At 39.1% G+C, this 27,111-nt stretch overlaps 1 protein-coding gene across 1 annotated transcript in view; it reads right to left on the bottom strand.

The window, feature by feature from the left end:
• Positions 1–27,111, bottom strand: part of PKD1L2 (polycystin 1 like 2) — a 1,522,374-nt gene that overhangs the window by 928,199 nt on the left and 567,064 nt on the right. The window lies entirely within an intron of this gene.

Genomic DNA, 27,111 nt, shown 5'->3' with positions numbered 1-27,111 from the left:
CTGGCTTGGCAGGTGTAAGCACAGAACTCTTTTGAAGTGACCATCCTACTGGACTTGAATGTCATTGCCCTTATCACCTCATTGATTTTTCAAGTGCACTCTCTTGACAGTAGACGTTGTATGTCTTGCATGGACCCTGGAATTTTGAAAGAGAACACAGATAACCTCATATATTGCTAATTGTGTGAATATCACTTTTAACTATTTGTCTGGAAGTCATAAACACAAACAGACACACAGATGTGTGCGCAGGCACACACACACACACATACACACACACACACACACACACACACACACACACACACGCACACACACACACACACACTGTGTTAGTTAAGCTATATTTAACAATGTGTATTATTTTTTTTCAGCCACCTTACCAGAGTATTAAACACAGAAATACACACACATAAGAAAAGACTGTCAAAATGGAGACAGCCTGCAAAGATGCTCACAGTTACAACCTATTGGATACCTTATCAATCAGGACGTTTTAGCATTACATTGAGAGGTAGTGAAGAAAAAATGCTTGATGCTAGCAAGGGTAATAAAATTTATGAACAAATTCAATAAAGGAACAGAGAAAAAATGTTGCACAGGAGAGAATGGAGTCCCAGCCTAATGTCAGCTACAATATACAAGACCACTATTTGCAATCTAAATTTCAAAATCAGTTATTGCTATCATGAAAAGCTACATTTGGGTTAACAGACTAGCACTGCTGAATGTAAAATCTGCACAGTGGATCAATCCGGTATTCTTTTGTTGACTATTTTTTTTTATAATTCATTATCCCAATTGGAACTTTGATAAAATGAAAAAAAATCACAAACTATTTCTGTGGAAGGCTTCACCTCTGCACCCCTCTCTACAGGAAGATCCTTAACACCCAGAACATGTTTCATTCAGTCTCTGAAGTACTGTAGCACACATACAATTTGAAATAAGGAGGCAGGTCTCAGCTAATCTGGCATCAAGTCCATTTCTGATCAATGGCATGGATACCTACTGTAAAATGCACCTAGAAAAATGTACAGTATGGAATGGGGGAAATTACTCTGTGTTTGCTCATTATTCTGGCATTGCAGGACTAATGTCATTTATATGAAGGAGCATGGGCATCTGAGATGTGCACAAAGAAGCTATACTTTTTGGTGCAGTCTGTGAATGAAAATGACTAATGCTGTTTGCTAATTACTCTCGCGTAGTTGGACAGATGTGATTTGTGTAAACTAAACTGACATACCTAATTGGGTTACAACTGTTTGTGTGGAGCAAATATTAAATGCATGGCCATCATTTTTCTTGTCACAATCAGACATCTGAAGTATGCACAGAAGTGACTATAACTGCTGGGTAGGGGTGGAGATGGGGGCTAAGTTTGGATGAAAGTAACTGGCCTCTGGTTGTTTGCTTAGTTTAAAAAGCCACTAATATGACTTTGCAGGACAAGAGTACATTTGCATGTCATAAGATAGACTACTTTACTATGATTGCTGTTTGTTTGTGTGAAACACACAATGTACATTACTATGATTGTTATTATTGTTGCTTTTTGTTTTACCACAATAAGATATCTTAGGTGAACACTGCCCACAGAGTTGCTGTAATTGATGGATATAGGGGCTGTCTTTAGATAAAAGTTACTTAATTCTGCTGTCACTTGACAACAAAGACTTATCTGATGTGAGAGAAGTATTATCACACAATAATTTTATTTGTTAAAGTCTGTATAAAAGAAGCATTACTATGGATTATGCTTGTGTGTGCCATGGGGGGGGGGGGTTGCAATACATTTAAGGTTACAAGGTGGCCATATCTCTTTCATTTACTATCACAAACATCAGACTTACACATGGTATTTTCTGTCTTTGGTGGTCTGATAGGAATAGGATGCATTTGAAAGCAACTGCTCATTGGAACATTGGTGCAATATGTATCACTGTCATTTCATTAGGTGAGGCTTCCTATGTGGAGTCTGCAAGCCCTCTCTTTGGGTTTATTCCTTTGCTCTATTTTTCTACTACACTCCAAAGATGTGCTGTAGGTGAACTGGCATTCACCCAATTTGTTTACAGGTAAGTATGCACCATGCGTGTGCATGTTTCTGCATCTTGTGATAGACCTGGTATATTTGTGTCAATAATTTTTTCACACACACTGACACTACCCCTTAATAAGCCAGGTCTATGACAAGATTTAGTGTAAGTATGTGTGTGTGTGTATGTATGCATGTATGTGTTGGGAAAAAAGTAACACCACTGATATGTATCCGTCGACACTCACAATTTTACTAGGCACATAAGTAACTCTTTTGGGTAGCAGTAAAAACAGATAAGTCATATTTTAAAAATAAATTAAAACCAGCAAAAAAGGTCTGACCAGTAGTATTGCTGTACCTCTTGATGCAGCAGTGACTTCCTTCCATTGGGAGGGATCAGGCTTACTTCCAGTTTGTTTAGAGACAGCCACGGAGGATCCTAGCTGACAAAAGACGTATCTCACTAATAGTTTACTGCTTCTTCTCATTAGTTTTGTCATCCACTCAAGCTCATCCGGACGATGAGCAGGCACATCTAGTGATACAACAGTACTACTCCATCAACCTTTTACTTGTAAAGGAAGGAATTAACTGTAGTAAACAGGAGCTTTACCATATGATAAAACAAGACACAATTTCAACATGCTTCCCCTGTAAGTTATGAAAGAAGAAAGGTATGGAAGATGAGACAGATAAACAGTTGCATGAGACATGTTCTTTAGGCATGATCCTTTGTTTTCTTGTTTTGTTGACAGTGTGTTTCTTATCTGGCTGCAAATAAACTGGACAGCATGACGTCTATGAGGTTATTGTTAATATTTTAACTATAAATACAGTTTTAATGTATTTTTTATGGTATATGAGTTTATGTTGGCCCACGACTGTTTGTCTGGCACTTGGTGTAGACAAGTAATTAGGTGCTTCTGTAGTGCAATGTTTAATTTCCTTAGCCTGCATTTGTCTATTGCATGACCCTGACTGAGTCACATCATCATGCAGTGCTCCTGGGCTGCCCCTGAAAAGGGACATTTGCATCCAGTGGGTGTCCCATGCTGTTAGCAAAATTATTGCACACTTATCTTTTGAATTCCTGTACCTTCACATAGGCACTATTCAATGCATCACTGTATGCAATCTATGAATCCTAGCATGAGTCTTGTAGTTTAATGGGTTGCCAGATGCATTCTCAATAAATGTGAGTTTCAAGGGAAGAGAGGTTTACGGTTGTTCATCCTAAGTCTGTTTTTAATGTGAAACTGTTTTGTTTTGTTCAGCAAATGGATGCTAGTGTTTTTGTTGTAAAATTTGAAATAACAACTTTAAACCAAATTCAAGTCTGTGTGACTATTGTAAAAGTAAAAACAGTATACAAATTAACAGGATACTGGTATGGCTGCAGGGGGTGGGGGGGGGGGCATTACCTTGCCTATGGACTCATTTGACCATAATCAGGCTCTGATCTTGCATATTATGTTATTAGGTATATATCAGAATGTATATGTACAATATCAATCAGTGAGGAACTTCTAGAAGCTTAAATGTTATTAAATTACCAGATGTCTGTCTGAGTTTACTTATGTTCAACCAACATAAACTACAAATGTCAAGTGTACTGTGAAGAGACGATAGACCAAAAAATGAAGCCAGTTCTATTTAAAAACATTTTGTATTATTCCACAAAAGTAAATAACCTTGCAGGATTACAAGATATTTGATAACATTAACACACATATACACCTTGGCTTTATCAGTCTTTTAGTAGTACTGAATATTTTGTAATAAAGTAACTAGTTTTTTGCTCCCAGTATGGCTTGGTTTCTTTACCAGTTTACTCCAATAAATTCCAGCCCCCTCTTATCTATTATCTGTATCCCTGACCACAGTCAACCCTATCGGCAAAATCTCTTTTCTCCATTCTCATGCTAGTTTGGTTTTTACAATATACCATGCTATTTTATGAATATAATACTCTATGATTTTGGTTGTTCTCCTTAAGAGTCTACATCTAAAATCTCAATATTTCCTTATTTCTTGAGCTTCCTCCCTGTGTCAGCATCATTCCTTTCCACTTTGATTTATAGTTTTCTGCTTGAGCTATGTATAAGAGCCTTAACTGTGTTGCTCTAAAATACCCCCTCAAATTAGCTAATCCTAGTCCACCTTGCTCTGTTGGTAGAATCAGTTTATCCCATTTGATCCTTGCTGTCTTCCCTTCCCAGATAAAATCCTTCAACTCTTTTTTAATTGTTATCCACAACTTTTCCCCTGGTTGATAAAAGTGTGTCTGACCTGTATATAAGACTAAAGGGACTAAACATTTTAATGGCTTGTATCTTAGTAGCCATATCTATATTAACAAAACTTCCACTTTTTCAGTTTTTATATTATCTTCTGTTTAGTTTATTCCCACATATCCTTAACTGCCACCACAGAGTCATTTCTAATCCATACTACTAAATACTTCATTTTATCATGTCCCCATATATCATGTCCCCATATATAAAATAACTGAGGGATGGAAGAAAACTGGGGTAGAGACAGCTGGGAAAGACAAATGGTGATCTTCAGGATTTGCAATATATCAAATACGTTCATAACAGTTACGGAGGCTGGTGACTCTATGACCAGTATAAAAGATAACTACCTAAAGTGAGCCTGGATTTACTTGTCTTCACTCCTTGACTAATGTATGGGGGAACATCTTAACTGAGCCTGGATCTACTTTTGAGCAAGTAAGTATGAAGACTTGAGTTATCTGTAACAAAGGTTAAAGAAAATAACTGTTAAGCCAAAAGACAGGTAGAAAACAGAAGGAAATGTAATGAGAAGCTGTCCATGTGTGACAAATGGTGACAGAAGTTAACTGAGCCAGAGTATTGTAAGGTTTGGACAGAGAAGGATATTACTGATACATTCTTATTATATCAGTTGTTCTCCTAGAAGTTCCATCTTGATGGGGCCATGATTAGATGTTACACATCTACAAATCACAATTTTGCATTTTTAAACAAAGTTCCATGTTGAAAGACATCTGTGCCATTGACTAAAGCACACAATCATGTAATATACTTGCTACACAAACATGTTCATCACAATAGCCTGCCAACTTGTCTTCATTTACAATAAACTCCAATGGTGCTTGTTGACTCACTCATCAATATGTGAAAAGGTGTTATTGATGGCCAAACAAGGAGGGACCAATAGATAAACTGATAAAGAACATCTCTGTTATACGTTATGTTGAGTATCCTTCTTGATGGCCCCTTGGGTGAGTTGAATCCTAAGCAATACTACTAGGGTGGATAGAGCTACAGAATCACTGTAGGCCAAAGTCCTGGAGAACAGATATCACCCCGAGGAACCCAAATACCTTCACTGCAGATTGCAGTAAATACAGTAATGCTTGGTGAAGGTATGCACTGATGACAAAGACAAGAAAATGTAAATGTCTGCAATAGAAACAATCTTGAAAAAAGCACTAGAAGCAGATGCTTCTTTGGGGAAGTGGCTTAGACTCCTTTTTTGTTTGGCTGACTAATGAAAAAAAAAACAATGGCATTGGCAATTCACTTGAAAAGTGTTTTTTTTTTGGCAGCCACAAGTCCTTCCCTTCACTAACAAAGGAGATGATCAGCTCATCCTTATTCCTGCACTTGGAACTGTCTCATGTAGCACCTAAACTAACAGTGCTGACTTATGGAAGAAGGCATCCACCCTAACCTTTTTTTGCTGTCACAGGGAATACTGAGAGAAGATTTTTACCTTGAAAACTTCCAAAAGTCTCTGCAGGAGAAAGTCTTGGCTCATTCTGAGGGACATCCTGTCTTTGTTACAGATCAGGTAAGACCCCCCCCTATATATCAGTGACTGATGGTCTAATATATGATGCACTGAGCTGACAGTTACCTGGAATAAAGTTTTTAAGAAATTAACATTAACACCACCAAGTTAACATGTGAAAATGGTGGACAAGCTAGACTGTCTTGCTATAAATCTCAGTTCCCACACGGGGAAACAGATTTCTCACTGCAGATGGACATGCAAGAAACAATTAATTACCTAACCATCCACTTTTGGACCATAACCCTGCTTTCTGGCATAAATATGGATGTTTAGTTTTGGGGCTAATTTTATTTAATTTTCGCGACTAGTATATTAGCTGAGAAATGCCTTGGTGTACCTCTCTTTTTAATAAAAATGATCAAAGGGATATAGCCAGAGAAGAAAGACAAAACAGTAGCTCTTACAGAAAAAAAAAAACAGTAATTATTGTTAGGTCAGGTAGAACTTGCCATTTCTGAGACACTAGTCCTTTAGAGGAGCACAAGGTTCTATACCAACTGTAGTCACTTATGCTACTGAGATGAAAACAGAGACATAGACTGTGAATTTAGTGATCTGCATGATGACACTGAATGATTTCTTGTGTAAGAGATGAAGAAATGCACCCGACCTTATCAAAAGTGATGGATATATGGGATAAGCAATGGACATTATTAGGATACACTTATAACTAAATTAGCTGGCTACCACAACTACTCATAAGTTTAAGCAATCAGTGGGGTCAAATTTCAAAACTTGAGGACTGTTAATTGGGTGACTATTTCTCCTTTACCTGGCCAGCTCTTAGATGGCAGCAGTTTATAAGATCCAAATTTACACTCTAGCATAAAATAACTGTAACTGGTGTGTTCAGTTTCTTGTCCTAGTTTGTGCATATGCCTGTCACATGGAAAAAACATAGTTTGATCACGACTTAAGAGTATTCAGTGACTGTGACAAATGCTAGAGCATAAATAATGAAGGATGTGCCTTCTCTAGAATAGGATTACTCTATCCCAGCATTAAGCTGTTTACCAAATGGAAATCTCATGTCAGAAGACATCTTTTGTAAACAGCAAGACATCTGCTGCATCACATCTTCCCATTGCACTTTTCTGAGTGGTAAGCAGGCTGTGCAGCCCCCGTCTGACTTACCGCTCCAAAAGTCTGTTCCTCAGAATATTGTGAGGAAGTTGCACAATTCTTTCTTGATAAGACTGCTAAGATAAGGCAGTCCTTTGCTATGCATTTGACTACAGAGTGCTTCACTAGCTCATTCAAGTAATGACTGTTTCATCTATACATCCCACCTCCTGTGGATTAGATCCTGACCCCATGACACTGATATTCTCCAGCCTTGAGTCACTAGGGCTATTTTTCCAGTTTTTGAGGTCATCAGTGAGGACAAGGGTACTTCCATCTTTTTATGAATGAAACACTGACACCCTTAATACTTAAAACACCTACAAATGAATATAAATGCCTGGAGAATTACCACCTGCTATCTAATGTCTCAATTATTGGGAAGATTAATAATAAGTTGGCAAATGCACCAGAGTATTTCTTTTCTACATTGCATGGCCTCTTAGCGCACTCACAGTTTAGTTGTAGACCCATGTAGAGAGATAAGACTACCATCATATGAACTACAGAACGAACTGGCACCCCACCTAAGTACCATGTTCAATCATAGCCTCACCTCAGGCTTTGTGCCCACTGAATGGTGCACAGTGACGGTTATCCCACTCCACAAAGGGGGAAGCACCATGGACCCCGGGAACTACTGCCCCATTAGCCTGACAAGCCTGGTCTGCAAGGCTATGGAACGTATCATCATGGAACTTATAAACAAAGACATTGGTAATCTCCAAACTCTGGACCCCAACCAGTTTGGGTTTGTAAAAGGCAGATCATGTCTTCTAAACCTGATAGACTTCTTCGAAGCAGTCACCAAAGCCGTAAATGAGGGTAAGGTGGTTCACACAGCCTATCTAGATCTTGCCAAGGCTTTTGACACCATCCCTCACTCTGGAATTATAGATGAACTCACTAAACTAGGTATAAATCCCTATGTCACAAGATGGGTTGCCAACTTGCTCACTGACAGAACCCACACTATGAAAGTAGCAGACTCCAAATCCGACTTCAGACCAGTGACAAGTGGAGTACCACAAGGTTTAGTCCTGGGTCCTCTCCTGTTTGGTATCCACTTTTCTGAAGTACAGGCTAACACAGAATGTCTTTGGCAAATGGAGTTCGCAGATGACTGCAAACTAGGAGCCATAATCGAAACTCCTAACAATGTGGGCATCCTACAAAAGGGCCTCACTGAGACAGATGCCTGGTGTCAAAGCCATGGCCTCAAGCTCAATGCCAAAAAGTGCATTGTCATCCCTTTTGATAAAAACTCTGTACCCATGAACTACCACATAGGTGGTAGTCTACTTAACACTGAAAGTGTGATAAGAGACCTTGGGACACAGGTGGACAGTAGGCTGTCCTTTGATAATCACATCGCCAAAGTAGTCAAGAAATCCTTCTACGTGGCACACCTCATCACAAAAGTTTCTCATCCAGGAAAAAAAGAGGTCATTGTTCCCCTCTACTTGTCATTCATTAGACCCATTATAGAGTACAATGCACCTGTTGTTATGCACCTCACAAGACATCTACAACAACTGGAAAGGCTGCAGAAATACCTCAAAAAGAGGATTACCAGCCTCAAACAGATGCCCTACACAGACCGTCTCAAAAAAGTCCAGCTTTACTCTGTCACATATTGCCTACTCAGGGACGAACTCTGCCTAGCATACAAAGCTATGTCAAACCCAGAGCTGTTGGACATGCTCCACTTAAAGAAATCCCAATCCCTCTGAGCTACATGCTGTAGGGACCTAAACCTTGTCACCACAATAAACAGAACATGCTGGAGGGATAGATTCCTGTCCCAGAGGCTTCTCATACACTGGAACAAATTACCTATCTATAGCAAACAAAGTTCCTCATTAGCACTCTTCAAGAGAAATCTTGATGACTGGATGGGAAATAGGAAATTCACCCCAGGGATCACTTCTGTGGCTCTGCTTGACAGTGGTACAGGTAAATAAATTTCTTGGGTACCGAAAGCCAGGGTACCTTTTTGGCTAGACTTATATAGGCCCTAGGGACAATAGCCTAATACCTACCGATGAACCTATGAACCTATGAATCAGTGATTCCTGATGATAGAAAATCAAATGTTGCATTCAGTCTTGGCTTTCTTTGACCTCTCTGTGTACTTTGACAGCATGGATCACAGAATCCTTATACAAAGCACAAAATATTAAATAATCTTAATTTTAAGATTTTCTACAATTTTGATCTGATTTGCTGCCTTTAGTAATGTACTGCCGTTTTTTTCTGTTTTTTAAATGTCTAACACTGAGGGATTTAGATGCATTAAACAAATGAATACACTCATAAAATGATCTGTGAAAAATAACATGTGAGTTAAATAATAAAGCAAAATTGTAAGTAAAAGCAAATCATACAGGGGCTAAAAAATGCTATGTGTAAAATGAAATGTGAGTCTAAGAAAGCAAAAAATAAATAAAAAGTAAAAGACATATTTTGTTGCAAAAGATACAAAATGGGAGTATTGCTGGTGGAGGTAGTAGACAGAAGTGAGAGTGTTTATATTGTTTTAATTAGGTTTTGAAGTATGTGTGGCTGTACACATGAAGGCAAACACTGATCAGTTCTTAATTCTGTGGAATTTTTGTTATAAAATGAAATTTGTAGAAAAGCAAACAACAAAGAATGAGAAAATAAGCTATTTGTACTATTGATGTGAAAAAAATGATAATGTGAAGTCTTGAAAAGAATCTAAAGCATGGAGAAAGGAATGCAGATTAGACTATTTGCATGAAAGGCTGAGAATTATGGAAAGAATGTAGAATTCAAACTCTGCATGTGCAGAATATAATGCCTTGTCTTCTGTTTCATACCATCTCACTCACTTAATCAAATTATAAATGTCAAGAGTATTATTTCTTTTTTCCATCATACTTTTAAAATCTGTAAAATCTCGTACTAAGTTACCAATCCCTGGTGAGCCTAGAAACTCTTTCCCAGGAATCAGTTTGGAATATTTGCTTATGTTTTTGTTTCTGGCAAGGGAAATAGCAGGATGTCATTACCTCCTACAATACCTAGAGTTTAACAATCACTGGAAAGTCTGTCAATTGCTCCTTAGGAGCCAGAGTGAGAGTAATGCTTCTGTGTTGCTCCTAATGATAGATGAGCAGAGAGACATTGGGTCCTGCGGGTCTCTGATAGGGCAGTGTGTATGAGTGGTCTGGTTACAGTTTTGTTGTGAACCTCTTCTGGTCCTTTGTGCAGCTTGGCTTTCTATTGCATCCATCTACTGTATGTTCAATACAGGGCATAGCTGGCCTTAGGTATAAGACCAACTAGGCAGCTGACTAGGGTGCTGCTCTATAAAGGATGTTTTTCTGATATATATGTATGTACATATGTATGTATTTATATATGTACGTATGTATGCCTGTATGTATGTATGTATGTATTTTTTTTTGTAGTAAATAAATAGTTTTGTTTACTAGAAAAAATAAATAAATACCAGAAAAGTGCCCCTGCTAGAGCAGTGAGAGAGGCACTCTAGGGAAGAAGTCCTGCAGTTTTTGCCTTTATGTTTGTTGGCCTACTGCTCCTACTGCACATGTCCTCCAAAGACAATGAATCAGGTAGTTCATAGGTGAAAGTGAGGAAGAAAGAAAAAAATTCAAAAGTGAGAGTTTGGCACAAAGGGAAGATTGATAATGGTATGATTTATATATTTATAGATATAGATACATGAATGAATATATATATATATATATATATATATATATATATATATATATATTTATATATATATATATATATATACAGATATAGCTACATGAATGAGTTTATATATATATATATATATATATATATATATATATATATATATATATGTGTGTGTGTGTGTGTGGATCCCTATCAGTAGCTCGAAGTTCCAAAACTTCGAAGACCATGGCCGAGCCAGTTTGGTTTAGATGGGCATCCTAAGGCAATGATGTTGTCTCATGTTTACTGGCAACAACCTAATTCTTTATCTGATAAAGTATGTGAGAGATGTAGTCATACAATATTACTAGAGGCAAGGCTCTCACATATAAGCATTTATAATACCAAACTGTTTGGCAGAAACACATACACTACACCCACCACAAATAGTATGGGCCATGCACATGGATCCACATATGGGGAGGCTTTAAATTGTAATCTTTATAAACTCCAAAGACCTCCCAGACACTATGCTCAGCAACATCAAAAGCACACTACCAAAACAACACCTACAATGACACATACAACCACATCTCATGGCTTCTCAACTTCTAAGTCCATAAGACAAGTTACCACACAACCCAATATTTTGGTCATAGGAGACTCCATTGTAAGATGTACAGGTGTCCCACTCACCAGGCTGAGTAAGGAGACAGTCAAAGCCAGTTGTCTATCAGGAGCCAGGATCTGTCAGATCACACCTCCACTTAGGACATTGAACCACAAGTACCAGTATGACTCAGTCATAGTCCATGTTGGTATAAACAACCTGAGATATACCTCCCTGGAGTATATGAACAGAGAGACATGATGGATCCCTCAGACTATGAGTCCCAGGCTGATACGAGCCTAACATTGAGCTGCATTCTGCCTTCTCCAAGGAAAATGCCACAATATGAACAGCAAATAATTTACTTTAATAACTGGCTTAGTTTTTGATGTCATTCAAAAGGGGTACACTATTTGCCAGCCTGGAAGATATGGTTGACAGGTCATGTTGCTGTGCCAGGAATGGTCTGCACCTGTCCACTCTAGGCTTCCAGATATTGGCTAAAACCTTGTCCATCTTTATAGTGCCTTTTTAAGACATTGCCAACCTGCTAAACCTTCCAATACAGAAAAAAATATGCAAGAAAATCTAAAAGTGTTACAATGACACAAGTCCAAACAAGAAACTCCACTCCCTGCAAGCTCTCCTTACCCTGGAGAATGTTGATGTCTGTGCAGTTACTGAGATGTGGTTTAAAGCCATGGAGAACACCCTGCCAGTACAGGGCCAGAAAACCTTCCACACATTTAGACCACAGGGTGGGGCAAAAGGTGGAGGTGACTCAATTTTCATCCAAAACAAACACACCAAGGCTAGTCAAAAGTATGATGCACTTGAGTTTCTCCACACCAAAATTACCATAGGCAAAGTCCCATATCATATTATTAAAAGCTATAGGTTCTCCTCTATGACTCAAAAAGTACAGTTGTGTACACCTACCATAAATGTAGATGTTCGAGTGTCTTCACTGTTGCAGTCCTGACTGTAGGGTTCTCCCCTACCGGCAGGCAGCCCTTGGTCGGCCAGAATCCCAAAGTCTGGGTCCAGCATCAGCTGTTCAACCCTGCTCCCTGACGTCAGTGCGCCAGGAGTATAAAGCTGACAGCCGACGCCATCTTCTCCAGTTTTTCTTGCCCCAGATGTCAGGAGTTCCAAAATGAAAATGGTCCCATAACCTTTGCAAATACACCTCAGAAGAATGGTGAAAAAAAAGGAACCACACAAAAGTAAAAATAAGAGGGGACAGGAGGGAGGGAAACTCAGACTGCAACAGTGAAGACACTCGAACATCTACATTTATGGTAGGTGTACACAACTGTACTATGCTCATCGTGTTTCACTGTTGCAGTCATGACTGTAGGGTAGAATCCCAAAGCTGAAATAAAGGGAGGTGGTCATAAAGAAGAAGGGATGGCTAAAAGGCCCTTCAAGACTGCAGAGGCAAAGCCTGCCCTAGACTTAGAGAAGAGAGGTAAATTGTAGTGCTTAGAGAAAGTATGCACTGAACTCCAAGTTGCAGCTTCCAAAATGTCCTTGGTAGGAATTCCCCTGAGGATGGCTGCAGAAGTGACAGCAGCTCTGGTGGAATGAGTTTGAATGCTCCCTGGGATTTGCTTTCCATGGTGTGAATAACAAAATCTGATTCCATGAGCAATCCATTTAGAAATGGTTTGTTTAGAAATGGCTTTACCTTGGGAACTTGAAGCATAAGAAACAAACAATTGTTCTGATTTTCTGATGTCCTTGGTTCTGTTCAGGTAAAAATGTAGCTGTCTATGTACATCCAAGGAATGTAAGATCCTTTCCCCTTTATTTTGAGGAGTGTGGAAAAAGGTTGGCAAGTGGATAGTTTGATTTAAAGCCACTTTGGAGACCACCTTAGTCATGAAGGTCGGATTAGTCCTCAAAGATACCCTGTCTTGATGAAAAATAATATAAGGTTCCACCGCCATAAGGGCTTGTAACTCTGAAACTCTCCTGGCAGAGGTTAGTGCTAACAGGATAGCTGTCTTCCAAGATAAAAACTTGATGTCAGAAGAAGTGGCAGGCTCAAAAGGAGGCAAGGTCAGTTTTTCCAAAACATAGTTGAGATCCCAAGCAGGAATGGGAGGAGATCTAGGAGGTCTTAAGTTCTTAGCTCCTCTGAGGGACTGTCTCATGAGCTGGTGGGAAAAGATGGGAGGGTCTCTATTATAATGAGCAGAAATAGCAGAGGCATGGATCTTAATGGAAGAGAAAGAGAGACCCTTATGTAAGAGATCTGTCAAGTAAAGAAAAATTAAAGTAATGTTAGGAAGAAGAGGATCAGAATCCTAAGCCTGCATCCAGGAACAAAATCTTTTCCATTTTCCTGCATAAGATTTTCTAGTGCTAGGACGTCTGGCTTCTAAAATGACATCCATAACCTGCTTGGGTAGGAAAGAAGAAATCAAAGGTCCTGGATTAACCAGGCTGCCAGGCTGAGAGTTCTGACATGAGAGTGTAGAACCCGACCCTGATGCTAGGACAGAAGGTTCGGAAACTGAGGTAAAATCCAAGGGGGCTCCAGGCATAGGTTGTTTAGAGTTGGATACCAAAACTGCCGAGGCCAATTCGGAGCCAACAAGATTATCATTTTGGGGTTGTCCTGTTTTATCTTCAATAAAATTCGTGGAAGAAGAGGTAGAGGTGGAAAGGCATATCCCGAGAGGTTCCTCCAACTGAATGACAGGGCATCCACTTTCCAAGCTTCTCTGTGGAAAGTTCTGGTGCAAAAATTCTGTAGCTGATGATTTAGATGGGATGCAAAGAGATCTATGTGAGGACATCCCCATACTGCTGTTATCATCCTGAATATTTTGGTGTCCAGCATCCACTCGTGTGGATCCGAAAGGTTTCTGCTCAAACTGTCTGCCAGTAAGTTTTGTTTCCCTGGTAGAAACTGAGCTTGAAGATCCAGATTGCAAGCTAGTGCTGTGTTCCATGAAACCATGGCTAGTCTGCAAAGGGGGTAGGAATGAGATCCCCCTTGCTTGTTTATGTACCACATAACTGTGGTGTTGTCTGTCCGTATTAGTAGTTGTCCTGGTTGTATGAGATTCCTGAAGGCCAATAGAGCTTTCTGAATGGCTAACATTTCCTTTAAGTTGATATGCAGGTGCATCTGATCCTTTGTCCAAAGGCCCTGCAGACAATTGCCCTGAAAATGTGCTCCCCAAGCATAGTCTGAGGCGTCCGTGGTTAGAATCTGAGAGGCAGGAGGTAGACGGAAGGGCTTCCCTTTGTTTAGAGCACATGCCCTGGACCACCAAAGAAATTCCTTTTGAAGGCAAGGAAGGATGGGAATCAGTATGTCCAAACTGTGGCAATGCTGAGACCATACACTTTTTAGGTACCACTCTATTTTCCTCATGTGTAGTCTTGCATATGGCACGAGAAGGATGCAGGAGGCCATGTAACCCAAAGCCTGCAGGAATTTCCTTGCAGATAGATGTGTTAGAGTTGCCAAGGCTTTGAAAGTTGATGCCAGCTGTAATTGTTTTTCAGATGTCAGAAATGCCATCTGGGTTGTAGTGTCTAGTAGAGCACCCAGAAAAGTTATCTGTTGTGATGGTGTCAAATTTGACTTTTTTATGTTTACAGAGAATCCCAGGAATTTGAGGAGGTTTTGTACAAAGTCCAGATGCTGGAGTAAGACATCCTTGCTGTCTGCCTGAATTAGACAATTGTCCAGAGAAGGGTAAATTTGAATTCCCTTGAGTCTGCAGTAAGCTACTACTGGAGCCAGGCATTTGGTGAAGACCCTGGGCGCAGTAGACAATCCAAAGGGCAGCACAGAGATTTGAAAGTGCCTTGATCCGGCCTTGAACCTGAGGTATTTTCTGTGATCCTGCCTGATGGGAATGTGTAAATATGCCTCCTTTAAATCCAAAGTCACCATCCATGCATCTTTGGACAGCATTGGAAGTAGCTGCTGTAGAGTAAGCATCTTGAATTTTGGAATCTCTAGAAAGGTGTTCAAGACTGACAGATCCAGAATGGGTCTCCATGAGTTTTGCTTCCTTGGGACTAGAAAGAGCCTTGAGTAAAACCCTTTTCCCATCTCTGAAAGAGGAACCAGTTCTATGGCATTCATAGCCAAAAGAGCTTCCACCTGGTTTAAGGCCTCAGTCCATTGATGTTTTGGAAGGTCTGGCCATCCATTTGGCCTTGGCAAGGAATGAAAATGGAATTTGTAACCTCTTAAAAGCACATCCAAAACCCATTTGTCTTGGGTTATTTGAGCCCAATTTTGATAAAAAAGAGAGAGTTTTCCTCTGATAGGGGCTTCCAGGCAAGACGTTCCTGTAGCCCAACAGAGGGAGTCATTGAGTTTGTTTCCTTTTAGATTGTGACCTGTCCTCTGTCTTGGTCTGTAAGCAGCTTGTGTTTGAGGCCTCCCTCTGGAGCATCTATATCTACCCCTCTGAGGCCTGTCTGAAGAGGGAAAGGACCAGTTTTTTGAAGGCCAATTCCTGCTAAATCTAGGAGGCTGTACTTGTAAGAAATCTTTAACTGTTTGCATGGATTTTGCCTTATCCTCCATCTTTTTAATCACCTCTTCAGCTTTAGATCCAAACAAAACATTATGCTGAACAGGAGCATCCAATAATTTAGCCTTAACTTGTTCAGGTAAATTTTGTTCCTTTAGCCATGCATGTCTTCTAATGACTGTGCCAGAGGCCGCAGCCCTACAAGAAGCCTCCAAGGCATCAAATCCACAGTGTAAACCATGCTTCCCAACCTGTTCAGTGGCATGCAATAAGTCATGTAATTCCTTATCATCCGCACAGGCAGAAATGGAAGTAACTTTTTGTTTTAAGACAGACAAGAGAAATTGCTGATATTTAAGCATATGAAACTGACAGTTTAAAGTCCTAATGGACAAAGTAGCAGAAGTGTACACCTTTTTTCCCCAACTTTCCAAGGCTCGAGAATCCTTTTCAGTAGGAATGGGATTTTTGGCAGAAGCGGCCTTAACTCCCTTAGGACCCTGAGAAATGGTTTCAGGGTCAGCAGTAGGGTTCTTGTATAAAAACTGATGGGAATCAGGAACCCTGTAATATCTATCAGGCTTAACAGGAGCAGGAGGAAAAGAGTCAGGGGTTAAGTTAGCCTCCGAAAAGGCATCATCCACAATATCCAAAACAGGAGGAATAGCCAGGGGTCTATGTTGGGGAAGAAGAAGAAAATTCCTCAGTCTTTTCTTGCATTCCGAATACTCCTGTCCCTCCCAGTGGAAATGCTCCCTCATTTCATGCAAAGTTTCCCCAAAAGAGAAATCCTCAGGAGGAGAAGCTGAAGGAATGGATTCTTCCGCATCAGAATCCTCATAAGGAGGAAAAGAATATTCCTGATCAGAAGCAGAAACTGAGGAAACAGAAGCCTGATCAGAGGAATCATAATAAACATCCTGCCTTGGCCTTTTGTCTGGAGGGGGATGAGAACCCCTAATCATAGTAAGTAAATCCTCTGCCATCTTGAGTAACTGTTTCTGAGACTTGGGAGCCGGTTCAGAAGAGGCCTGTGTTGAAGTCTTTGATTTAGAAGGAGTCTTTGCCTTTGTCTTTGGCTTTGCCTTTACTAGAAGTTGAGTAGACCTGAAAACCCCTTCGGAAGCCGGTACCTGCACAGCGGCTCCGGACCCATCTGAAGGAGCATTGTCCAAAGGTCCTGCAACAGAGATATTTAAAGGCCTGGTTGGCTCCTCATGAGAGTCCGTTTCGGCCGTAGGTTCTGAAATGGCCGACGACAGGTGCTGCAAAAGCGCCTCACTGACGACGGCCGAACCTGAAGCTGGGTCCGCATGTGCGCTATCATCAGATTTGGACCTCGGAGGCCTGTCTTTATCCTTGCGACGTTTGTGAACTCCGGTAGCTGGAACCATATCTGACGACATTTTGTAGTTAAAGCGCCTACCGAAGTAATGAAAAGCAAAATCGTACCTTCGCTTAATTGTACGTTGATTGAATCTAGCACAAAACCGACAACTAGCTACGTCGTGGTCAGGGCCTAAGCAAGGAATACAGTAAGAATGAAAATCCTTATGAGGTATTTGCTTCCCACATGAAATACAATTATTAACTTTTTCTGACATCAGAGTGGAGCAAGAAAAGTTTCCCCAACGGGGTACTTAGCTTTGAGTGGAGAAGAAAGTCTTCGGACCGAAGTATATAGAAAAATTCATCAGGAGTCTACCGACTGGCACTTGTGAACTGCTATCACCACACGGCAAGAAAGACTGGAGAAGATGGCGTCGGCTGTCAGCTTTATACTCCTGGCACACTGACATCAGGGAGCAGGGTTGAACAGCCGACGCCGGACCCAGACTTTGTGATTCTGGCCGACTGAGGGCTGCCTGCCGGCAGTGGAGAACCCTACAGTCATGACTGCAACAGTGAAACACGATGAACATCACCCATAAACACATTCTTAAATGTTCTAGAGACCCTTACCATTCAACTCAATACCATAATCATGGGCTACTTTAATTATGTGCAACCCCTCTCAGTGTAACACCCTCACTAGTAAGGTCAGACAATATAGTTGTCTCCTTTGAAATGGGACTCTAGCTAATCCTGGAACTTTTAGGAATTATTCTGAGGCAAATGTCCAACTATTAACTGACACCCTAGAAAAATGTCATGCTCCCCAAACTCTGAGAACACAGATGTCTATTAGGAAGTCTTCACAAAAAACCTGTACAAGCATGTTAAAGACTATACAGAGACAGCTGTACCTACCTGGAAAAATCACAGGCTAGACTCAAAAAACAAACTACCAAGGTGAAATACCAACATCAACAGGTTGTGTCATAAAAAGAAGAAAATTGTGGCACAAATTAGGAAGTGCGATGTCTAACAGGGTAAAATCTCCCTCACCAATCTGAAAAGCAACTTATGGAGGTAATTAAGTCTACCAAAGCCAAATTTGAAATAAAAGTAGTGCCCATGCCAAGGATAATCCAAAGGCAGTCTTCAGCTTTGTCCACAACCTCAAAGACAATACACAACAATGTGTCAAATTAACTGTAAATACAGACATCTATACTGAGCCAGAAGATATAGCATATCTACCGCCCAACAAATTTAGCTCCAATTTTACCCCCCCACTCCCAAGCAACCCTCAGGAAATACCCTCAACCTAACTTCTCCAACTATTACTAGGGAACAGGTCCTCAATGTACTTACTCCCTAAGGCCAAGAACTCTACATTGTTGGATCCCAGTAATATAGGAGAAAGAAAACAAAGGTCCAAACATCTCAAAAATATTTATAAAATATATGCACAATGCTTTCAAGTTGCATATACTCTTAACACAGAATCAGTAAATTACTACATTACTAAAATCTTATATTTATTAAGTCAGCCTATCAAAAAGTAAACTTTCTTCCCATGATTTAATAGGTAACTTGATATTAAAGCACTAAGAACTAATATTTAAAAACTGTGCATCAACAATAAATATATGAGAAATTAATATAAAATACAGTACCTAAACAAAAATACATTAATTCTTACAATAAAACTTAGGCATTTAAGCATCAAACAAAGCCCAGATTTCATCATTAAATAAAATTACATTTATTTTTCAAAACTGGTATAATACTATTAATGGTGTTAATACCTGGTGGTGTGTCAGCTCTAAAATAATTTATCCATCTATATTCAGTGAGATCAGTCTTATTATTAAGATCACTGTCTTTTATCCACATATAACTGCTGTAAAACTCAAAACCTAAAAATGTTCATTATTCTGTTATGCAATGTGCTTACAGAGGGCATTTGTATCATTTTTTTTAAGTTTAGAGTGTTACAGAAGTTATATGTGGATAAAAGAGGGTGTGATCTTATTAATAGGACTGAGCTCGCTAAATATCGATGGAGAAATTATTTTAGAGCTGACACACCACCAGGTCTTAACACCATGAATAAATATAAGATGTTAGTAATGTGGTAATTTACTGATTCTGGTTTCTCCCTTTTCTAATTTTTCCAAATCTTTTGTGTTTCTAATACCATGACGGGAATGGACCCCACTCATAAGTCAAAGTATGATTAATGTTCATGAAGTTAGTATTGCTTCAATCTTTGATGTCAAGCAAAAGTGCTCTTTGCAGCAACTGCAATGTGCCCAGTAGTGACTCCTTCTGCAATTCATATGGGGTTACATGGATTGGTAACATATCTAAATATGATTGTAAATTCTTTTTTATAAGACCCGTTGCTCCTATTACTATTGGAACTGTCTGGGTATCTTTCTTCCACATTGCTCTCATTTCTGCCTGCAGATCCTGATATTTTATGACTTTGTATCTCTCTGTACACAAGACACTTTAGTTACTTGGTGTGGCGATTTCAATGATCAATACTACTTTTGTCTTTTTTTCTTGGACCACTATATCTGGTTTGCTAGCACCTATCTTTTGATTTGTTGTAATGGTTGATCCCATGTGATGTAGACTTCATTATTTTCTATGATGCTTTGTGGCTCATGTTTCCAGTGTTTTTCAGTCTCTTTCATGCCATAATGTTTTCACAATCCCCAGTGCAACAATCTCGCCACATTATTATGCCTTTCAATATACAGTCCTTCTGCCATAGTGTGTTGCAACCAGCAACAAGCTATGTGACTGTTTCCAATTTGGTTTTACAAAACCTACATTTGTCTGTTTCTCCCACATGTTCAATGGACTTTGTAAACCAGCGTGTTTGTAGCTCACTATCTTGGGCTGCCAACATTAACCTTTCATTTCTTGGTTTGAATTCACCTCTCCTTAACCATTCCCACGTTCATTCTTGATCAACATGACACTCTTCCAGGAGTTTTCTATACTTGCAACTATTTTTATGTTTTTTCCACATTTCTTGCCTTCTCACCTGGTCCTTCACCTTAAATTCTTTCTTTTGTTTTTTGGGATATTCAGTCGCTGCCTGGTTTTCATCTACTTGTGTTTTGATTTCCATTCCTGCTTAAGGTTGATATGCTTCTGCTAAATTAATCAGTGAAGTCATCTTAGATTTATTCTTCTCATTTTTCCAAACTTTCACTACATTTGGATCTTGTGAGGTCAGTAGATATGTGTGGAGTCCCACGATTGCAGATCTATACATGTAATCAATTTCAAGAAGGCCCATCCCTCCTTCGGAATGAGGAATATATAATATTGGTATACACTGATTTTTATAAATCATTTGGTGAGCATGAAGTGTCCTTCTTGTTTAAGTATCTAATCTATCCAACACTTTTTGGGGCCAGTCAGTCACTCCAAAACTGTACATTAGGACAGGAAAAGCAAACTGATTTATAGTTTGGGTTTTGTTCCTAGATGTCAATGCTGTTCAGTATTAATTTAAGTCTTCTAAAGTATTACTTACTGCGTTTTATTCACATTTGTTCATATTTGATTGCTGATGCTTCGTCAGTTCCCAAGTATTTATACACTCCCTCTTTCTCAAGTTCTTTTATATCACATACTTGTCCCAAACTAATGTTTTCCTAGTGCTGCAGTTTTCCTACTTTAAAGGTTGCTTTTGCACACTTATCAAGACCAAATGACATTCTAATATCTTCTGAAAAAGTTTTGATAGCCTGTAGCTCCCAGCTCTTCCCCATCTGATGAGCTCTATAGTTTTAAATCATCAACAAAGAGAAGATGGGAAGTCGTTAGACTTTGTTGTTTTCTAGGAGCCAAATTGCAGCCATGGCCTAAGCTGTTAAGTAAATAGCTTAATGGATTAATGGCAAGGCAGAATAGCAATGGTGACACAGAGTCAGCCTGGAATATCGCCCTTTGAAGTTTTATTCCTGGGATAATAATCTGTCCTTTATCATGGCTTAATTGCAAAGTGGTCTGCCACTGTTTCATGGTTACTGTAATGTAGTCAATCAGTGAATGGTGTATCTTATACATTATTAAGCACTCTTTTATCCATGAATGTGGGAATCAAATGCTTTTATGTAGTCAATCCATGCCATACTTAGATTCTTCCCCTTTTTCTGTTTTCCACTAAAACTTTATTTAACAATAAATGTTCCATATGACTTTCTTTTATTGCCCTTTTGTTCTACTGACATAATTGAGCTTTCTTCTAAATGAATATAAACTCTGTTGATGTCGATTGCCGTGTATAGTTTATACATCATCGGAAGGCATGTTATTGGTCTACAGTTTTTAGGGTAGATTGCAGGTTCACTCTTAAGTAAGACCATTGTTTGCCTGTTGTTAGCCAGTGTGGTGTTTGTTTGTTTGGAGTATGCATATAAATAGTTCTTACTCATAGCTAAATCCTCGTGCAAAGATGTTAATACTTTTAACCAAAACTTAAGTAATGCATCTGGGCCTGGGGTTTTCCAGTTAGAGGCTTTTCTCAACTTTGTTTCGTTTCAATCTTTCTGGCTATTACTTCATCCCATTGCATATCCTGTCCCTTTAAAGTTCTTATGCTTTCTTTTACTTCTTCTATCCATTTAGCGTCTTTGTTATGTTCCATAGGATCTTCATAGATACTTCTCCAGAATGTATCTACTTCCTCTTTTTTTAGCGGTCTTTCAATTCTTTTTACCATATTTCCCAATTCTCTATGAAACATTTTTGGGTCATCAATAAATTGCATATTTTGTACTTTTCCCTTATATTTAACTGTGTATCTTCTAAGTTTTTCCACCTGTGCTGAAATTTTTAGTTTGTTATTTGCGATAGTGCACGATAGATCCTGGCCTGTTCTAATCCTGTGCATTGCTTTAACCACATCTATCTTTCTTAGTATTTTTGTTGATCTATTCCCTCTTCTATAATCTTCTAACAGTGACACTTTTTGTCTTAATTATAGTTTTCTCTATTCGATACTTCCATGATGGTATTCAATTTCTCTCCTTCCTTTCCCTCACTACCCTGTGTTCTTGTGGTAGAACTTTATCAGCTATTAATTTAGCAGCACAGTAATATATCCTGTTTATGTCTGTTATATCACATGGATCTCTATGGACAGTCCTAATTACTGCATTCATTTGTTTTATCAGACTACTTACTTTATGGGTTTTATTGACCTTCTGAATAATATTTCTCTCATTGATCTTAATATATCTATCCATGTCCATTAAATCAAGTAACTCTTCTCTTAGCTCATTTTCTTCCAAACTGAGGGCACATCCCTTGTTTTCCATTTTCTGCTGGCATTCTATAGAAAGTTCTATAGCATTTTTCTGTGGCACATTCTCTTCAGTTTCATCCTGTGCCATCTGTTGCTCTGTCATACGGGAACTCACTGGCCTATCACTCCTAAACAATGACTGCATCAGAGCTTCCGCAGTTTCCTGTTCCTTTCCTTGCTGTCTAGCTTCAAGTGAATGTTTATACTGGTTTCCTGCATTGAGAAAGAGTCTATGTGACTTAAAAGCTTTGCATTTGTATTAAAGTTTATATATATATATATATATATATATATATATATATATATATATATATATATGTGTATAGGTTTACTATCAAAATGTTGAAAGTTAAAATAAAATGTGTAAGTATTAGTGAAGTGTTTCACCGAAAGTACACATTTCCATATGTACTTAATGTCGAAAACAGCTGTGAATTGTCGAAAATGTCGCTCGCGATATTTTTGGCAATTAACAGCACTCCCACCCTTCCCTTAACTCCCTACCTAACTAGCCTAAACTCACATTTATGCAGGGGGCAAGCCCCTGCACCCTAACAATATTCCAACTCGGGATTGCACTAGAGTCAGGAGGGGGATGTATTTCCCTAACCGCACTGTACTGCGATCCCCTTACATGAGCGAACATTATAATTGCGAATGCACAGTCCATTCGCAATAATAACGATCACTCACATAACCTGCCGAACTATGAAGTATTCAAACATATGTTGTTCGAATACTTCATAGCCGTGCAATTGTACAGTGAAATTGTGATAGCAAACCATATATATATATATATATATATATATATATATATATATATATATATATATATATATGGTTACCTATCAAAACTATCCCCCACTGTAGTGCGACCTTGGAGGTGGTATATATTTAATTTATGGGGGGTGGGGGGGGGGCTTTCCCCCTGCATAAATGTAGCAAACAGTGCGTGGGATGTTATTTATAGTTGCTTTGTAGTTTCCAATGTTTTGAGATTTGATGTTATGAGTTTTAGATGCTTTGAAGTTTAGATGTTATGGTCTTGATGTTTTGAGTTTAGATGTTATGAAGAGTAGATGTTTTGATAGGTAACCATTTATTTATATATATATATATATATATATATATATATATATATATACACACACACACACACACACACACACACACACACACACACACACACACACGAGACATTTGGACCTTTGTTTTTTTTCTCCTTTGCTCTTGTTTACCTGTGGGTCCATTTGGCTACCTTGTCTAGTTTTTTCTTGTACTCTGTTAGCCCCAACAATATCCAAGGATGCCTCCTTAATAGCATGAAACACAACCTATCAGGATGTCTAGAACCATTATTGAAGCATAGCCTTCAGAAAGGCTTTGTGACAATAAAATGGAAGACTGCAATTGTCATTCATCTGCAGAAGGGTGGGCCACCTAGGGACCTGGGTAACTAAAGACAGATAAGTCTGACTAGTCTCACACAAAATGCCACGGAAAGAATTATCATGGATGATAATAAACAATGACAGAGAAAACCTTCAGACACTGGATTCAACCCAGTTTGATTTTGTCAAGCGCATGTCATGCCTACTCAACCTGGTGGACTTCTACAAGAAGGACACCAAATCAGTGTGGGCCGGGGCAAAATGGTACCTACTGCCTACCTTAACCACAAAAAGTATTCAACACAATACCCCACTTGTAGGCCTTGAAGACAAACTCACACAATTAGGCATAAACCACTGTTTGACCCACTGGATAGCCAGCTGATCACTGAAAGATAGGATACAAAAAATTAGGATAGGATAGGATAGGAGTCTATTTCCACAGTAAGACCAGTCACTACCAGAGTTTCTCAAAGCTCGGTAGTGGTGCTGCTCCTTTTTTGACATCTATTTCTCTGAAGTCAAGGCCAACATCAAGGGCCTCTGTCTGGCCAACTTTGCAGATGACTGCAAACTAGGTGTAGTCACAGAATCCCCCATAGACACAAATACCCACCAAGAAGGTTTGACACAGATTAATAATTGGTGCTAGAGACTAGACTACCAAAGCTTTTGTCTTTAGCCACACAGGAGCTCAAATAATTGATTATGGAAGCTCAGAGGCTTGAGAATAGGGACCAGTATTGTAAGCTGTTGTCAGAACTGGTAAAGAGACAGAAAACAAAGAGTAGTGGCTGGGAGTCAGATCTCTGGAAAGAATGATATCTTAAGTACAGTGCCACAAGGCTGAGTACTGCAAACAGATTTATTCAGGATAAATGCGTTTACACATGTCACCAGTATATGAAGAGGCATCAGATGGAGATGGAAGCAGTTTCAAGCAGGACCTAAATAACTTATTAACTCTGGCAACCAAGCAGTAACTAAGATTTGGTGCCAATAAAGGTTGATGTAACATACTTCACCAAGAAAAATTATACACTATGGAAAGTGATTCTTGGAAAGGAGATCAAGGGACTGCAGTCATGCTTTTGCTGAATTTTGCTGAATGGTGACATGCCTAGTGGCCAATGTGCACATGATGCAAGGCTGCATAGTAAGGACTGATGTGAACAAAAGTGCTTGTGATGTCACACTGGCAAGAATGACAGTAGTCACAAACACTGTACACTGCCACCTCAGGCCAAATGCAACATTGCAAAATTGAATATAGCCTTGTCAATGAAATAATGCTTTCTCCAAGGTATGGTGATGTTAGCTTTAGCATATTTCATTGGGAATGGCTCTCCCCTCCTGCAGCATCTTGTGGTGAATTAGTGATTTGGAATGTTATATTTGGGTTCAAGTACATAGTGAATTCTATTTCAGTATATGGTCATTCATATTTTTGTTTGTAATAATATAGAGCACCTCACATCATTATAATACCACTACAAAGAGCATTGATAAGGCTTCATTTGAAATACTGCATTCTGTTTTAAAGTTATGGATGGAAAAATAGAAAAAAAAAGAAACAACTGGGGTGGAAGACAAATCACTGAAAGGCCATAAAGATGGTAACAAAAATGCACTATCTCCTCCAAGTGTGGGTTCAAATCCTACTTCTGGCAAACAAGTATAGGGGTGGCACAGTGGATAGCATTGTCACCTCATAGCAAGAGGTTCTCCACATTAATTTTCAGCTGGGGTGCCTTCTGTGCAGAGTCTGCATGCCCTCCCTCTGTTTTTCCAGGGCGTTCCAGTTTCCTCCCCATTCCAAAGACATGCAGCAGGTGAACTGGACACACTAAACTGGCCATATATCAGAGTGTGCATGTGAGAGTATGGTATGGTAAGGAAGAAGAGCTGTGGCAGGGTTAGACACCTGGTGCCATATACCTTGACTCTAGATGATTGTCACTGTTGAAGTGACACCCTGACCCCATGTACAAAAATGGGAAAAGGGTTGTGGATGGATGGATTTTTTCACCTGGTCATGTAATGACTGCAGGAAGAAGAGAGAATGGATGACATAGTATTAGCATACTACATACTCATGGATCAGATGGGAATTACGTCAGCCAATAGGAAGGAAAGTAGATAAGAGGGTGCACATCACTAGTGGAGGGGAAGCATTAGAATGGTTATGAGGATGTTTTAATTCACTCAGAGTGGAAGGACCCTGGACTGCACTAAGTAGCATAATGCACTTAGGAGAATATCTCAGTGGAGCCTGGAATAAGTGGAAGAAAGAGTGAGGGAGTAGCTTTAGGGGAGTAGCAATGTATGTACTAGCTGTGCAGTTTCACAGATCCAACAGACCATGCATGTTCATATGTTAGCATTATCTTATATTTCTGCAAGTTCATTTGACAATACAGCCAAACTGTTTTGGAAATTATATGCAGATATAAAACTTCTAACTTGATAACAACTACTAAAATATTTAGCCATTGTCCATCTTTAAATGTAAATATGCACTCATAGAACACATAATTTGCTGCATAATCATAAATAAGTCATTAATAAAAGCAAAGTAGAAGTCATCCAGCATTTAGCAAATGGGAACAAAAACTTTCCTAAATTGCAATCATATTCAAGATGTCTAAGGTACAAGCTCATAATCAAATAATTGACAACTACTAATTATCCATAATTCCTCCTTTTTTAATTCCCCTACCACTTACTTTGTTCAGGAGCTGCACTCATCTGAATTGCCTCCTTCTAAAGTGAAATGTATATTACAGATTAAATGCAGTAAATATAACAATCAGTATTAGCAACCTAAATTTAGTTTAAATCATTTCATTTTAAGAGTTTAGAGCAATATTTAATAAGCTTCACTCTAAATGCAGTTCTGGGTACTTATAAAGCAGGCCTGATTTCATTTTAATTTAGCTGTGACCTAGCAAGGCACATCAGTTTTGTCATTTGATTCTCGGAATGAGCTCCACATAACTGGCAACTTGGATTTTATGTCCCACTAAGCATAATCATTACCTCTTCTTACCACCTTCTTCCTTGTTAGAAATCTGACAACCCGACTTGTATACCCTTCTCTTCTCTGCCATATTACCAAAGGGCACTGGTGAGCCTCTCTCATATTTAGATTATTGTCTGGTGCAGTTTAAGCGTCATGGATATACTTCAGTTCCTACAATTAACTTGAAATACAATATCAGCTCATTCTATTATTTTGACAGTAGTGCTATCATTCACAT

Source organism: Protopterus annectens, chromosome 8.part1 (genome assembly GCF_019279795.1).
Source record: "Protopterus annectens isolate FY-2018-M chromosome 8.part1, PAN1.0, whole genome shotgun sequence".
In the NCBI taxonomy this organism is placed as follows: Eukaryota; Metazoa; Chordata; order Ceratodontiformes; family Protopteridae; genus Protopterus; species Protopterus annectens.
This window is presented reverse-complemented; position numbering and strand designations above follow the sequence as displayed.